Source organism: Amblyomma americanum, chromosome 10, assembly GCF_052857255.1.
Source record: "Amblyomma americanum isolate KBUSLIRL-KWMA chromosome 10, ASM5285725v1, whole genome shotgun sequence".
Taxonomy (NCBI): domain Eukaryota; kingdom Metazoa; phylum Arthropoda; class Arachnida; order Ixodida; family Ixodidae; genus Amblyomma; species Amblyomma americanum.
The window spans coordinates 40337271-40353344 of NC_135506.1; the positions used below are offsets into that span (position 1 = coordinate 40337271).

Below are 16074 nucleotides of genomic sequence, written 5' to 3' on the forward strand. Positions count from 1 at the left end.
GAATCACGTTGTTATGAATAACTTGACCAATCAAACACTTCAGGTTAGCTGTTAAAACTCAGAACCTGTCATCCACGTGACCTCTCCTGTGCCACAAATTGGTCACGAGCGTTTGTGGCGTAATCACCAAGGAAATCCAAGGCGTTCGCCAGCAAATTTAACTTCTTTCATGTAGTGAAGCCTGAACTTGTAATAAGTATACCCACGCACAGTTTCAATAACTCCACTTTGACGATATGGGACCACAGTGCGAGAACACAATCGTTCATTTGAGAGACCGCCAGATGGCATTCGTCCCTACGAAGATTAGTCAAAAAGAAGAGGTACTTTAAACGCTGAAAAACAGCATGACAAAATAAAAAAAAAATTTGAAGGTGAAAGTACGTGTAATATCTGCGCAAAACAAATTTTCCACATTATTTCCATCAAAAAGCCATACTGAACCACTCGAAGCAATCAGCAACAGCAGTTTCGGGGCAACAAGCCAAGCGTGAGTATTACTGTCGTCCTGTGAATAACCGCTACCATTCATTGCTTTAAAATCACTTGGCCTATCATAAAGAGTAGCCGTCCCTATACAGAAACTTTCTCATAGGCACATATAGGCACATTTCTGAGGCGCATGCTCTTCCGAAGTGCTTTTTTTTGTTTTTTTCAAGCCGCAGTTTTACGCACAGCACCAACCATAGCGTTCGTTCGTCAGCCCTGAACTAAAGCACTTCGTCGCCCCTTGTGCTCTAAATATGTATTAGTTATGCTGGAGCCTTTTCCTTCCTTTCTTGCACGTTTCAGTATAGATATGTGCGCTATGGGCTCCACTAAGTGCATTAGAAGCGTAATTGCTTATTTGCTTTTTTCTCATAAAGATGCATTCCAAAAAATGCATTCCAATCACAGTATTGTTTGTAATTTTCAAAAATATATTCTAGAAAGTACAGAGCTTTCCGTCGCGAAAGACGCCTTCATAAGCGCGCGGCAAGATAATAAAGAATGTTTATCTTGCATTTACACGTTCCGGACAGCCGTACTTCCAGGAATTAAGCCGCATTCATTGGAAGCAGTGGCGCCACAACTTCCTTATGCCACCGATGGGTACTGACCTAAAAATAACAACGCTTAGGACTACTTTTCCGAGGCGTATAAACACTGTTTTGAAGAAAGCGTTGCAGCACGACTACCAGTTCATGCCCACTGTACCCCAGAGTGGCGAAGTGGGAATGGACGCGAGGTGTAATTTGACAGGAGAATCACGTCAGCATCCACGGATCGAAAGACTGCCTTTGTACCCAGTGAGGCATTCGTGTTTTTTTTTCGTAGCTATCTTTTGATAATGCTTCGTTGCCGCAACTTTTTGTATATTGTAGTATCTGTTACCTGCAATTCTGAAAGTGCACTTACCTGCTATCTGTCACCTTTATGTTCGCCATACGTTAGCTGCTCCTTGAACCGATCGCTCTGATTTCCTCGCTTACTTTCTAGCCCGTGAAAGCTGATAACGAACAACGACCAACTTCACTTTACAACTTAGTACGACTGTCCTGGCTGAGTTGGTCTCACCAGAAGGAGGACACCTTGCGCGTTATAGCATAACAGATGTCTTAAAGCACACTTTAAGGATGTGCGGGCTCACTAGGACGTGCTAGTTATGTTTGCACCTAAATGCCAAACGTCGGTTAACTATCAACTTGCTTCGCAGATTAAAAGAAAGATATTTGACTTCGGATAACTCGAATGGTTCGAAAAAAAGAAATACGGCTCCTTTTGCGCACCGAAAATGAACGTTTGAGTTCAGGATTAAGGATAGATAGAAATAGGAAGGTGTAAAAATCACGCAACAGGGAGGTTAGCAGTGAGGAGAAAGGTGTAGGGATTAAAAATCTCCTTCAAACAAATGTTCCTATTACACAAGGGCGTGAGAGCTGCACCGAAGCAATGATAACATGAGCCATAATATCATGCAGTGTGCAGTTCATTTAAACATTGGTGTAACATCGCCGCGGTAATAGAAATGAATACCGCCTACTGAACTGAGCAAGCACCATTGTACAAATAAACTCAGAAAGATACGAATAGAATGTTATGATTGGGAGGGATCCAGATATTGCCGAAAAGAGTAAAAAGTTGTTATTACTCTTGGGGAGATGAGTAAAAGGCCTGAAGGCTTCTCAAACTTCGAATGAATGTAACAAAATATTGGGGTGAATGTTGAAGACGAAATTCTGGACTTAAGAAAATGCAGTTTTAGGTATTGTGAAAATTCTTGCTAAAGAGAGAGAGCGAGAGGAAAGGGGTGCAAAGGCGGTGAAGCTGAGATGGCAATGCTTGGTTACGTAACGTACACGTGGCGAAAGGTGTCGAGAGATCGCAAGAAAGAGACAGCAGAATGGCAGAGAAAAACAGCGTGGGGTGCATTTCTCCGCGAGAACGCAGGAAGCATAAAGAGCGTGTACAGTTTCTGACACCAACCTGTGCCCTTTATTGTTTAAACAGTGCTGTAATGGCTTTGACTAGCTCGTATTAAAGCTAAGGCCAAAGTCCCGGGATTTTGGCCATAGGGCTGGATAACGAGTACGCGTTCACGATAAAACCAAGGGCAGTAAATGTCTAGGTGCACGATTCTCCCATCATCGCCAAAATGCTCAAGTGGTGGAGGCTCTCTATTCCAGCTGGGTGGAAGTAAGCATTCGTAAACGCTACTGCGGACCACAGGCGACAAAGCAGCCTAGCGTGACCGCGCAAGAGGTCATATGGCAGATTCAGGTGCAGTAAAACATACGGCTACGAGCCTCCGAGGACATTCCTTGCAGCGTTAGTCATGTTGCACGCAAGCACTACAAATGTGGTGCATCGCCTCTGGCGCGTAGACTTGGAAATTATGTGAGGGCCTTCATAGGCATGGGGAGAGGAAATTATGCGAGGCTGGGATCAATTACTCCGGCAAGGTTGCTTGAGTACCTATGCCAACTGTTTGCGAACGGGTCTCCATTTTGCAGAAAAGTTCCTGGGAATCGTGGCTTATGAATTAGCGGCTCGAAGAAAAATTGGGTCGAATAGGTCTCGTAGGGGCTGTAAACATTCTGAAAATGTAGAACAAGATGTCTCCGAGTGCTGTTAAGGGGAACATGGAAGAATTTCTTTTGTAAGGAAAGTACCACATTAGCTATCATTGATGCTTTAAGTTTCATCGCGTTGAAAGGTTTAGTTCCCGTTTGGAAAAGAGTGCGAAGCGCTGCATGCAGAGCGGGATGCTGCATGTTCACCTTCGTAGCCAGACCATGCTTCCTTCCGAGTAGGGGAACGCAAGCGGCACACTTTTCTTCACGAACTGCGCTTACGGTGGGCTTTAGTGCCTAGGTGGCGCTGCTGTTTTATTCTTCCTGAACACGTGAAAATTTTTTCCCTCTCTGAATGTGTGCAGACTGATTAACTGGCGACACAGCAGCAAGGAACATCACACATAAGTTGTCTGCTGATACGCTCCAAATTACGTGCAAGCCTTTTGTAACTCTAGTGGCGACGTGTAGCGTTGACTACGTTTGTAAAACGTTAGATCATTGCTTTCAAAAAGCGGTTCTGTAGGCGCGTGGGCTAAACTTTGGGCATACTAAAATCGGTAGAGAGTTTCTTAAACTACTCGAAATATTGCTGTTATGAGGTGACACCTCTAGAATGTGAAAAAAAAGAACACCTTTCTTTCCATTCATAATGTTGCGGAACCGCACAAACTGTATCAAAATTCGTCCTGTCTTGTATGCAAGCACTGCATTTTAAGTCATAAAATGGCTTAAATTTGACTTTTCGCTCTACAGAGAGCAACACAATGTGAACTGAAATTCTACTGTCCTCGCTAGGGTCTCGAGGAAATGCACTTAATTCAATTCATCAAGCAAAACAATTCAAAGTTGTTTAATTATTAGTCTCGTGGATGTACACGGGTGAAGAAAATGTAGTACGAAAGTGTGTAGTAAGCTTCGGTAAAGAACTGGACAACTGAAGTTCATTTCTGGTTTCAGTGGGACCATAAAAATCCAGAACACTGAAATGGCAAAATTTTCGAAAGATTCGCCTACAGATTTTACTGCGAGATTTATGTTACAGCGCCTTGCGCTTGTCGATAACACAAAAAAGACAACAACTTATCACGCCCTTGTAAACGTAGCAGTAAATGAACTGACTTGCCCCGATATAATGATCAATATTTCTGATCTCACAATGGTAATTATTGGTTGGCTTCATTTTCTTTGTACTCTTAATATTCGGACTGCGGTTCTGAATACGTGGTTCTGAATACAGTTGCAACATTTCACCACTTCACACAATAAGAAAGAAAAAAATGACAACCTGTAATGCCTATGTATCTATTATAGCGTAAGGGAAACACGGCAACGTACGCCGATCTGCTACTTCAACGAATGCATGCTATTTTAATCATGTTTCGATTTATTGTGTCGCGTTTGTGTATCACAAGTGTCACACGACATTTTTCAGCTCCGAATACAGCGCGGTATATGCGAGCAGGCGGTATCGCGGGACACGCAACGATATACCTTACAGGTCGTTAAATAAACGACGCTGCCATCCTATGACGTGGTATTGTATTACGGTGGCCTTCAAATCTAAAAGCACAGTCCTATATTATATAGGACTGTGACCGTGAAACAAATAGGTGCCCTTTTGAGCTGTAAAGAAATTTTACTTGCATCTTGCTCCATTACTACGCATTCTTGAAGATACAAAACTTTCGGAGGTGCGTCGCGCAGGCTACGATAGGCTGGCTAAAAGCGTTACCTCTCGCGCCGCACGCGCGACGCTCCTCCAAGCATACCCGAGCTCAGCCACGTTACAACCTGAGCCTCGTGTAAGCTGTGCTCTTAGGCAACGGCACAATGTCGTACGTAGGTACGTACTTGTGCCGTGATCGTACGTATGATGGCAAGATTGTTGATCGGCGAGCGCATAGTGTTTTTGCAGTGAAATAACATTTTTCTCTGCTTTTTTCATATTAGTTCTGAGCAGCGCCAAGCAACACGAAGACGGTTCTCATGTGCCTGACTACGCCCACTGCGATGCAAAGGCCTCTCCAATCATCCCTATCCTGTGTCAGCTGCGCTCAAGAAGACAGTACTCGACGGGAAATGAGGGCTGGCCGAAAACTCCTCTTCGTCGCTAGGGGACATAATGATTGATGGAAAATGTCTCCATGATCGCCTTCAGGGTGACTGGTCGCGTCCTTAGTCCAGGAATCCGCTGTATCCAGATTCCGTCCTCGTCCTGCACACCAGACGTATCTGGACCCCAGAGCTGGAGCTGACAGCACCGCCTGCCAGTATAGTTCTTTTATAGTTCTCGAGTTTTTTGGCAGGACCATATACTATGGTAAAGGGAAGCCGCCCTTCAGCTGAACACATGGCTTGGGTTTAAGACTAGCGTTGATAAAGTGGAACCTAGTTGGGCTCAGGTATATGTTTGATTGTCGGCGCCCTAACGTTTTAAGCCTTGCACTACGAGGCAGTACTTCAAGAAGAAAAATTACCATTTAGAATTAACATCTGCTTTCTGAACTAAACGTTAAAAAAATTGGAGGGTACATTTAATCTCATTTGTTCTTAGAAATTCAGATCGCAGTTCCTGCGCGTATACAGGGGCTGGCATTCTTGTACGCGTTTGACGTTGTTTTGGGTCATTTGTATGTGCCAACATCCGAGTGCGGGCCTGTCTTGGTAATTTGTTTCAATTCTGAGCTAGTGGTTTCGTCGAAGTCGATTCGGCGGTCTGAGTCTTCCGAACGTTCGGGTACAGGATTGTGCTGTCTTGCGAAGTTGAAGACGTCTTTTTGTGTTGCCGAATTTTTCCTTTTAGATTTTTGTTTCTGGAAATGTAGCTTGCATAGCAAGTAATTTTGTAGACCATGCCTTGGGCTCTTTCTCTCTATGTCCGATCTCTGGAAATAGGTTGGAAACGCACAGAAGTTCGCATGAGGAGCCCTTCCCAATATTATCCTATTAATTTCCTCTCTTCCACCTCGCCCAGAGCAAAACACCGAGCATCACCCAGTCAGAGATGCCCGCTCCGCATCCCTCTTTCCCCAATCGTCACAAAGAACGTCATACTCTTCTCTGGACCTTGCGGCTTTTCACGCCGTTTCAAGCTGTATCTCACGGCTTGCCGCGCCCCCGCTGCGACCTCTACTTCGGACGTGGTTTTTCTCTTCTGCAGTAAATATTTTTTATAGGTATCGCCAAGCATTTAAGGCCATCCGCTGGGTACGTGAGTGTATATTTTGTAGATTTATTTTTATTTTTGTGGTAATTGCTTCGCACGTACATATAACTGGCTACCTACAATCTGCAGAATTCATGCCTTTATAAGTTTGCCTTTGTCGGTACTTAATTTCAGTGCGGCAAGGTCCGCCAGATTATGTCGAACGATACGAATGAAGTAGACGCGCAGCGGTAATTAAAAATGTGTTATACAGGGTGCTCCACGTAACACGTTCAGAAATTTTCAACATAGGCTTTTGGATCACAAGAGCGCTTATTCGGCATAGCACTGTAATTGATGTAGTACATCAGAACACAGCTAAGATGTGCTAGCTAGGAGGCTAGTTAACAAATATCGATAACTTCATCGAAGCATCGAAACATGCAGTATTTGCTTCCTGCTAAATGCATACTTTCCAGCATGGTTGGTCTAGCGTGGCTTTGTGAACCCTGCTCTTGCCTATTATGCGATTCATTGTAGCTCAAATTAAGTGTGGCAATAGAGGTAACTCATTTGAAGTTTTTATTGGTCCACTTGTGCTAAAATATTAGCATCACAGGAAATATAAGGATATTATAACGTGCATGGTTCCCAGTAGTGCACAGGCTTGGGCCTTACACTTATTTAAGAATGTATTTGCATTTTAATACATGTAAAAGAGGAATTCAATGAACTGGGTAAAACCGAGCAGTGGATTTCAGTTCAGATTGATAGCTGCATATACATGCTTTTTGTGTCATTACCATTGCTATCAACTTCCAAGCTGAGAATGCATGAAGCAATTTTAGTAGCTTTCTAATAATGAATTCATTGTGCCCATTATGAGGTCTGATACTGACTGTGGCAACTAAATTTCAATGAAGACAAAATGCCGACACGTCCGTGTGCTGTGGAATTTCATTAGTACTAAAAAATCTCAGGTCGTCTAAATTAATCTAGAGCTCCCTCCCCCATAGTGTCAGTCATAGTCCAAGTGTTGCTTTGGGACATTATACTCCCCAAACCATACCACACGCTTGAACCATTAATAAAACAAAGGCAAGCCGCTGGCACTGCTGCGTTGCTTGTGTCATGTGAAAATCGGCAGTGATGGCAACAGAATGGCAGAAAATTGCAAAATATACGGCGTGGAAATCTTAACAGCAAGTCGAAAGTTTGTTTCTCAAAACGATTCGCTAAGCAGTCAGAACGCTTGAAGGGGTAGTAAAATGGGAGACTGAATCAAGCCGCATTGAAAGGTTATCGGCACATCATTAAGGAACATCGGTTCTCTAATTTCAGCCTGACTAATGTGCTTGAACCTTGAGGTAGGAGCCTGCGCGCAGAAAGGCAGCACAGGCCCTTTGAAGATTTGTTTGGGGCGTAGGGTTTATTGTGCACACTTTGTCAAAAATATGCAGGGTTGGCGTCGTAGCCATGTAGTAAAGCTCCGTAATAAAGACGTCCTAAGTTAATTAGGGACGAGAAAGAGAGCTCGTCTCACCTTTGAGACGTTAAGAACAATGAGGCTACAGAATAGTTCCTACAGTAAGACTAGGAAATGAGCACGTTGGACATGATATTTATGACAAAGACTGTACATATGAAATATGCACCCTATAAAAACTCTGTACACTTGTCCGTGCGCCCTGTGCGTGCTTTTTCGTTCTTACGCGGATTAGCCTGCCAGGTAAAGAGCCAGGCCAACATTTTGTTTTCCAATGCCTCCTTCACAAAGAGTGCACCTCAGGAGGGCCCGGTATAGCCTTTGTGCTCTGAGACCTCCTGTATATTCATTGACGTACAGATTATATCATTGAAATATATGTCTGAATTCGGATGATGATGATGAATCAACATTTATTAAGTCGAAATAAATCGGTGGTCCACGCAGGCACCAGACGGGGTGGTTTCCTATTTACGGGACCCATATGCTTCCAGAAGCTCCTGGCTCCTGTCCGTCAGTGCGAGCTGGATCGGTAGGGCGGGGCTGGATAACAAGGTCTCCCATCGCTCAACGGGTTGGCAAGCAAAAGCTGCTAAATGCAGGTAAAGATATTATGAACGGTTTAATTACAGACCTGCTACACTTCATTGAGTGTAATTTGCACTTGAAATTGAATGATTTTAACCTGACTTTGTTCTAGACACGTGCGAGAGAGCCAGGCCAAAGCACAGGACACAGATGACCTGGCAACATCATCTAATCAAGGTATCACTGTATAGCTTTTTCAGTGAAGTTAGTATATATGCATAGCGTGTCAGCTGCAACAATATGCTGTCTACTGACTTATGTCTTCTTTTAGCCTTGTAGAGAGGAAGTACAACACGTTTGTTCTGTGAAGAAAGAATGCAGAACAAATCTGTGTCAGTTTATCAGTTTAATGCTGTGTCATTACTGGCAGAAGTTGCCTTTCTGTGCAAGACTGCACCAAGTAAAGAGCTGATGATTGGAGCCTGTTTAGGCTGTATGCTCCATTCTTTAACTGTGGTCATCAATTTTGTTTCATCAAAATTTTAGTATTATTTTTGACTTATAGTTGATGAAGTTAAGGCCAGCTGTGTGCTTCAGTCACAAAAAAGAACAGACGGAAGGAAGTGCCATTAACAGTGCACTTTGAATTCTTTAGTTCCCTCATTTATAACGCTTTGATGCATGAGGGTGCTGACTTGGATACTAAAAGTGGACTAGCATAAATTGAGCTCAGCGACCACAATAAAAGTTAGTGAGGCGTATGCATTGTGCTATTGAGAAATATTGTGTTCTTCACGTAAATAAATCACCAAGGTTGTGCATTGTGAAACTACGAACATTTTGGCTCTTAGACAAAGTTAATGGGAAGCGGAAGAGTCGGGTCCTTGGCTGCAGTTCATCAGGCTGGGACTAAAGGCGGAATCAAGGATTTGCCATAAACACCCTTTGACCAACAAAGGTAAGCAGTGCCTTGTTATAATAGCAACAATAAAGTACCAGTTCTGTGAAAGTAATATACTAGAAATTTTGATGTTTTTTGGTGATGCGGTTAGTTACAATTGGGAGAACAAAAATCCACTGTACTGATGGGAATATTAGTTGGCAATAAAATGGCAGTGGATGCGTTACATTGCTCACTGTTTCTGAAATATCTGACGCGCTCAGAAATTGGTATGAACAAGACCCGATTCTCTAAATGAAGGATGCTGAATTTGCCTGTAGTTGACTCGCCAGTTTGAAATGTGCGAAATTTTAAATAGAATTGCCTTAAATTTCAAAGAATGGGGCAAGTTTTCTGTCTAATAATGAAACTTAATTTTGGTGCTTTAAGTATTGTATTCGGTCAGGACGAAGTGGTAGGCCAGTTGGTTACATGTCGATTGGGTCATAGTGTCCAGAAGTGACACCAGAATGACACCGCGAAACACTGTTCTTCATAGTGTTATTTACCCTCTCGTTACTTCTGTGCCCTGTTATGAAATTAGACATGTTTTGCATTCAGATTGGTAATACGAAAAAAATGTTTGGGTGACAGTAATCAAAACTTTTCATTCGTTTCATGAGACCCCTTCTGGCCCTGGTCAAGGAACGCGGTGCTGTAGTCGCCACTCAGTCTTCAAGTCATTAAGGTCATTCAGCTTAGAATTTGAGTTGCTTGCTTGCATGCTCTTAACGAGTGGTTAAAGTTTTGTGTCTTCACCAGGTAAATGAAAACTATTTCAAGTGCCTGGCAGAACACAAGGTGAAAGGACAAAGCCCAGACAGGAGGGTAGCTTGCTTTTACAGGTTAAATTTTAAGGAGGCATAATATACCAGATTAACCAAGACATCAGCTTTGTCAAAAAAGTGCAGTGCAGCTTTCTTCCAGGATTTTTGACAAAGAAATATCAGACTGCAAAAAACACACCCAAAACAATGCTCTGCAGCTTATAGCAGGTTTATAAATAAAAGCTAAATGTAATGTAGAGCATCAGAATCACAAAGGTAAAAAGTCTGAGCGCTACCACATGCTGCCTACCACTGGCAAACATCAACATCAGAAGGCGTTCATCAGTTTTCTTTGCGTAAGAAACTTTTTGAGAACGTTTCTGACTAAATACAGATTTTTGTTTGTTGTAAATATTAGTTTCTGTGCAGTCTCCTGTGGAGTCACCTCCTGACAGTGGCCAAGATGTTTCAGTGCCTTGCTCGGCATAAAGTATGTATAACAATGTAACAAAGCTACTATCAAATTTACTTTTATGGTCTTGCATTACTATGCTTTTATCGGTTCGCGTGCCAAGGGTGAATCGGCAGGGGCATTTCGTAGACTAACATATGAGCTCTCTAATTTCCTAGCTTCATTGAAGACCAATGGCTTTCAAGAGGTGTTAGTAGCTACAAGTGACCTCGATTTGTAACCTTTCTGCATAAGATCGAGGCGGAAAACAGCATGCAGATGCGTAGCCTGTCAACGAATGGGCAGCATCAATTACTAGCAGCTGGCTGCGTATTAAAACAGTCTTCGGTTTGCAGTTACAGTATTATTAATATTCTTCAAAACAAGAGAATAAAAACTAGAATGGGAGACACGTACGCATTCAGGCGGTCCAGAGCATCTAAAAGTTAACGAACTTGAAATAGAGAATCCCGTAAGCGAGGACAGTTGGTTTGTGGAGGTGGTCTTGTGCGCCCATTTTTAGTACTTCACTTTTGCCTTCCCAGAACCAATCAGTTTCTCCTGCGAGAGTTGTGTATTTTGAAGACGGAAGTGAGGGCAATAAAAAATGTTTTCTCTGAATTAAGTGCATCAAGGCTGCTCACACGACATCATTGCCATGGTGCCACTGAGGACTGAAGAGGGTATCGCCGAGATTGAAAAAAAGCTCGAGTGAAGTCAGGCACTGTGCACTCACATGGTAAGATTATATTCAGTTGCTTGAACATTTTTTTGCTTGCAGGCAACATCACTTAATTGAGCTGAGCAGGAGTTTAATTTATTATTTATAGTTCAAAATGTGCGCATAGTATTAAACCTCATATAGCAAATTGTGTGCGGTGGAGTGGAAACGAGCTCGAGGTAGCAGATTTCTTAAGAGGGTCTTGATTTGGCTGGTGAGCAGATGAAAAAGAATGCTTGTGAAAGCTGCCACCTCCTGCTTTTGCCTTATAGTTTGCTGCAGTTTGAGCCGAATATAATTGAGTTGTAATGTGTGGCAGTAAGAACCATACCTAACTTCATTTACATATAAATGTGAAATTAATACTTCGTGCTTCGTTGAAAATAATGCAAGCAGTGCGGTCCTGTTTAATAATTCATTTTTTCATCTGTTTTTTGTTGTTGTTCAGGCATCAGCCAGCCAATCAGCTAGCCAGTACTGGACGAGACAACCGACATTCGGCGAAAGCACACATATTGGCGCGGCTTCTGTGAGATGAGCTTGGACAAAAATTCAGCCTCTACAGTCAAAAGGGGAAAACGCATTTGCTGACCTGCACCTTTTCATTGTCCTTCAAAGTGAGTCCTTAGCCTTTTTCTTCAGTGAAATGAAAATACTAAGCTGTATTTTTAGTATATCATATGGCAAACAAGGTAACATGACACTCTTCTAAAGTGATCCTTAAGAGGGATGAATTGTTCTGTAAATTGGCATCTTCTAGGTTTGATTTTTTTTTCAACACTGGCGATGGCTGTGTTGGGTTGATGATGACCGGTATGCGATTAATTCTCAACTGAATGAAATGTTTTAATTGATTTTTTATTGCAAAATAAATTGATTCAGGGTTATGGTGGACAAATTTGACAGTGCTAGTTGTTAAAGAATCAGAATACTCAAATTAGAAAAATTAACTCGAATCTATTGTCAGTAATGGTGGATATCAAAACTGAAGTCAGCCATTTCGACTAGTAAGTTTATGAACTAAAATATAATAGCTTTTAAACTAGCGCATACAGTCACCACAGTCTAGGAGAAGTTAGTACAGTTGTTCACACATGTCTCGAGCACTTGAGCGCCCACTCAAGAGTGCAGTGCTGTCAGTTAGAAGTGGTGTTGAGACCATAATTTTTTTACAACGATAGTAACTAGCTTCTCCGTCTCTCAAAAAATAGTAAACTAAGATAGCGATGAATAATGCTCTATAGTTCTGGTGATTCAGCACTCTAGACATGTAAATGGGTGACTAAACTTTGGTGTATCTAATTTTTTATGTAATAGGTGTATTTGATTCTTGGGTTTCCAAGACTACCTTGTCAACATTGCAGCACAGTAAACGTGGGCTCCCCAGGCAGAAATATAGCATCTCAAGAGAATGCATGTCATTCAGCAGCATACTGATACACTCCCACGCTGCTTACCACAGTACTGGTTGTGTGGTGGGACTGCAGCAGAGCCGTTCCATGGTCATTAGTAGAGATGAGCTTCAGAACAGGCTGCGTGATATGCTCCCATGTGACGTGGCTGTGCCTTTGTGCGTCCATGTTTCTGTGCTTAAGAGTGGCACACGTGCAGAGCCAGATTTCGTTTCTTGCAACGATACAAATAGTATTAGAATTGATTAAATTCCATGGAGCTGTATAGCCAGCCATGGCTGTATTAAGGTTCGGAACCATTGAACAAAAGTAATGAAAAATTGTTTAACTATACATTTATTACCGTGAAAGTACGTGGAGGGACCTGTAATATGAACTGTAGTTTAATAACAAGGTTTTCTTAATTGAGCATAATTTGATTTTCAGTACACATCTAGTTCAAAATATTGAATCGATTGCAGTTTTACTCATTGATGCAGGTATTTGCTGACAAGTCGGGAGAAATGATTATTAAACCAAGATTTAACTTGACAAAAGCCTCGTTTACCAGAAGTAGGCAATACAATGCACAAAGTGCTTGAGAGGAGCGTGGGGCCTTGTGTCTATTTCACTGTACTTTTCTCCTTATTTGGAGCAAATTAGTTTCGCGCTTTCTTTTTAGGTACGAGATGTACTGTGCATTTATTGGTTACAAATGTCTACCATTTATATTTATCTCCAGGAGGAGTAACCCAGATGCAAGCCATAACCCAAGCAACCTTAAAAGAAATACAATATGGTGTCATGTCGTGGCTGAAAAATTGTTCAACCCGTATCAAGAATGCAACCAAAAGGTACGAAAACTCTCTACTTTTGAATTAATATTTTCTGGTGTATCTGTTTTTCATGTTGTCGCTTAAAGCTGCTCTTTTTTATTGCGTATACCCTTCCTGCTTTTGTTCAGGCCTCCAGTATTCACTGGAGAAATAAGAAATTCAGCAGCTTCCCTAACAAACTTCGATCAATTCCACAGGGAACATACTATGCTGTCTTGCCAGTGTTCATAATGGGTATTAAGAGAAGGCCTCTAATGTTTCCTGCTCGTGTCCGTCCGTCCGTTCATTATGCTCTTCAACTCGATAAGGAAGAAATCTTTGTGAACGATGGGATTCAAACCAACTTTGTTTCATTCCGCAGCCGAGCATGCTGACTACTACGCTACTTCCTGCCAACGCATATGTAGTTCTCTTTGTTTAGGACGCTGGAGAGTGTTTGCAGAAAGGCGGCGAATCTGACGGATGCCTCCCAAACGCCTTCCAGTGTCTCTAGCATTAATGAATCACAAACAATTGATTACTTAATTAGGATCTTAACCACACATCAGTGACACAAGGAGTAACACCGCGCTAAAGGCTTTCACCTCACCGCACTAAAAGTCAACAAAGTGCCCCCTGAATTTTTTTCTCGCCTCCCCTGCTTGGAAAATTATCGAAGTGCCACCCCCCCCCCCCCCCCCCCGAAAAAAACATCATTTCTGGCTACATGCTTTAGAAAGGACGGATGCGGTGGAAGTATTTTCTGCGCCCATAACTTTTATGCCCATTTAGGTGCCACTGTTTTTCTTCAGTGGCAGGAGGTGGCAAGTCAGCACAGAATATTGTGCTCAGTCATACGAAAATGTGGCCCAGTGCTTGCTACAGTGTTCAGAAATATTCTTGTCCTTGATCTCAGTGACTTTAGTTATGCAGATCATGAATTGCATTATCAATGGTCGGAACACGAATGTAGCACTGCAATTCTCAACACCCTTATAGGACTACATCTTCAGGAGGTTCCTCCCCTATATATAGCCCCTGCTCTGGATGCGGCACGTGTGGACTCATCTCCTGAAAGCTGAAGATTCTGTTTAGTATGTGGCATGGGGGAATGGCTTCCTGACCACATATGTGATGCTGATGTCGAACAGGTCTAGGCATAGCTGTATTTTTGTTTGATTTTAGGAAGCCTGATCAGCAGGTGCCTCATCTGCATCGAGCCCCTATCCTTACAGGGGCCGTTTTTTTCCAAACTGTTCTAGTGGTGCTCAGCGTAAAAAAAATGCTCTTTCGCTTCCTGTTTATGGCTGGTGTCCTCAGTGCCGGAATGGCTTCCTGGCCACATATGTTATACTGATGTAAAACAGCTCTAGACGTAGCTGTATTTTTGTCCTGGTTCTATGATCATCATCAGCAGGTGCCTTTTCTACATCGAGCCCCTGTCCTGACAGGTGCCGTTTTTTTTCAACAGTTCTAGTGGTGGTCAGGATAAAAAAATGCTGTTCTGCGTTTTTTTTTATTAGGTTCCCTGAGCGCCGGACTGGCTTCTTGGCCACATATGTGATAACTGATTTAGAACAGCTATAGACATAGCTGTATTTATTGTTCTGGTTTTATGAACATCATCAGCAGGTGCCTCCTCCATATCGAGCCCGTCATGAAAGGTGTTTATTTTTTTGCAAACTGTTCGGGTCGGCTAAGGTTTAACAAATGCTGTTACGCTGTTTTTTTAGTCTGTAGCCGTAGTGCTGGACAGGATTACTGGCCACACATTTGAGACATGTAATACAGCTCAACGCATAGCTCTGGTTTTTGTTCTCGTTTTATGCAACCTAATCAGCAGGTGCATCATCTACATCGAGCCCCGGTCCCGAAAGTTAAGATCTTTTTTTTCAAAGTATTTTAGTCGTGATAAGGTATAAGAAATGCTGTCTTTGTCCTCTTTCTGCATGTAGCCTTAGTGTTAAAAAGGCTTTCAGGGCATATATGTAAGACTGATGTAAAACAGCTCTAGGCGTAGCTGTGTTGTTTTTGGTCTGGTTTTATGCAACCTCATCAGCAGGTGCCTCCTGTATATCGTGTTATGAGGTATGGGGGCTTAACGTCCCAAAGCGACTCAGGCTATGAGGAATGCCGTAGTGAAGGGCTTCGGAAATCTCGACCACCTGGTGTTCTTTAACGTGCACTGACATCGCACAGTACATGGGCCACCAGAATTTCACCTTCATTTAAATTCAACCGCCACGACCGGGATCTAACCCGCGTCTTTCGGGTCAGCAGCCGAGCGCCATAACCACTGAGCCATCGCGGCGTCCCTGTCCAGAAAGGTGCAGTGTTTTTTAAAAATTTGTTCTAGTGGTGCTATAGATTAACAAATGCTGTCTTTACAAAGATTACACCTCAGGAGAGCCCGGTATAGCCTTTGTGCTCTGAGACCTCCTGTATATTCATTGACGTACAGATTATATCATTGAAATATATGTCTGAATTCGGATGATGATGATGAATCAACATTTATTAAGCCCGAAATAAATCGGTGGTACACGCAGGGACCAGACGGGGTGGTTCCCTATTTACGGGACCCATATGCTTCCAGCAGCTCCTGGCTCCTGTCCGTCAGTGCGAGCTGGATCGGTAGAGTGGGGCTGGATAACAAGGTCTCCCATCGCTCAAGGGGTTGGGAAGCAAAATGTGCTAAATGCAGGTAAAGATATTATGCACGGTTTAATTATAGACCTGCTACACTTCCTTGACTGTAATTTGCACTTGAAATT

The 16074-nt window shown here is 42.7% G+C and overlaps 3 long non-coding RNA genes across 3 annotated transcripts in view; all 3 read left to right on the top strand.

The window, feature by feature from the left end:
- Nucleotides 1-5318, top strand: part of LOC144107150 (uncharacterized) — a 47577-nt gene extending 42259 nt beyond the window's left edge. Inside the window, exons 4-5 of the long non-coding RNA XR_013309234.1 lie at nucleotides 4014-4215; nucleotides 5007-5318. This is a non-coding gene — a long non-coding RNA (uncharacterized LOC144107150). The remainder of the gene's footprint in view (nucleotides 1-4013; nucleotides 4216-5006) is intronic.
- A 1589-nt stretch (nucleotides 5319-6907) lies between these two features.
- Nucleotides 6908-10416, top strand: LOC144107131 (uncharacterized). Its single transcript, XR_013309225.1, has 4 exons — nucleotides 6908-8289; nucleotides 8388-8452; nucleotides 9067-9173; nucleotides 10341-10416. It is a non-coding gene; the product is annotated as an uncharacterized LOC144107131 (long non-coding RNA).
- Nucleotides 10417-11576: 1160 nt separating this feature from the next.
- On the top strand, nucleotides 11577-15980 carry LOC144106199 (uncharacterized). The gene is made up of 3 exons (XR_013308930.1): nucleotides 11577-11711; nucleotides 13228-13339; nucleotides 15850-15980. It is a non-coding gene; the product is annotated as an uncharacterized LOC144106199 (long non-coding RNA).
- The last annotated feature ends 94 nt before the right edge of the window (nucleotides 15981-16074 follow it).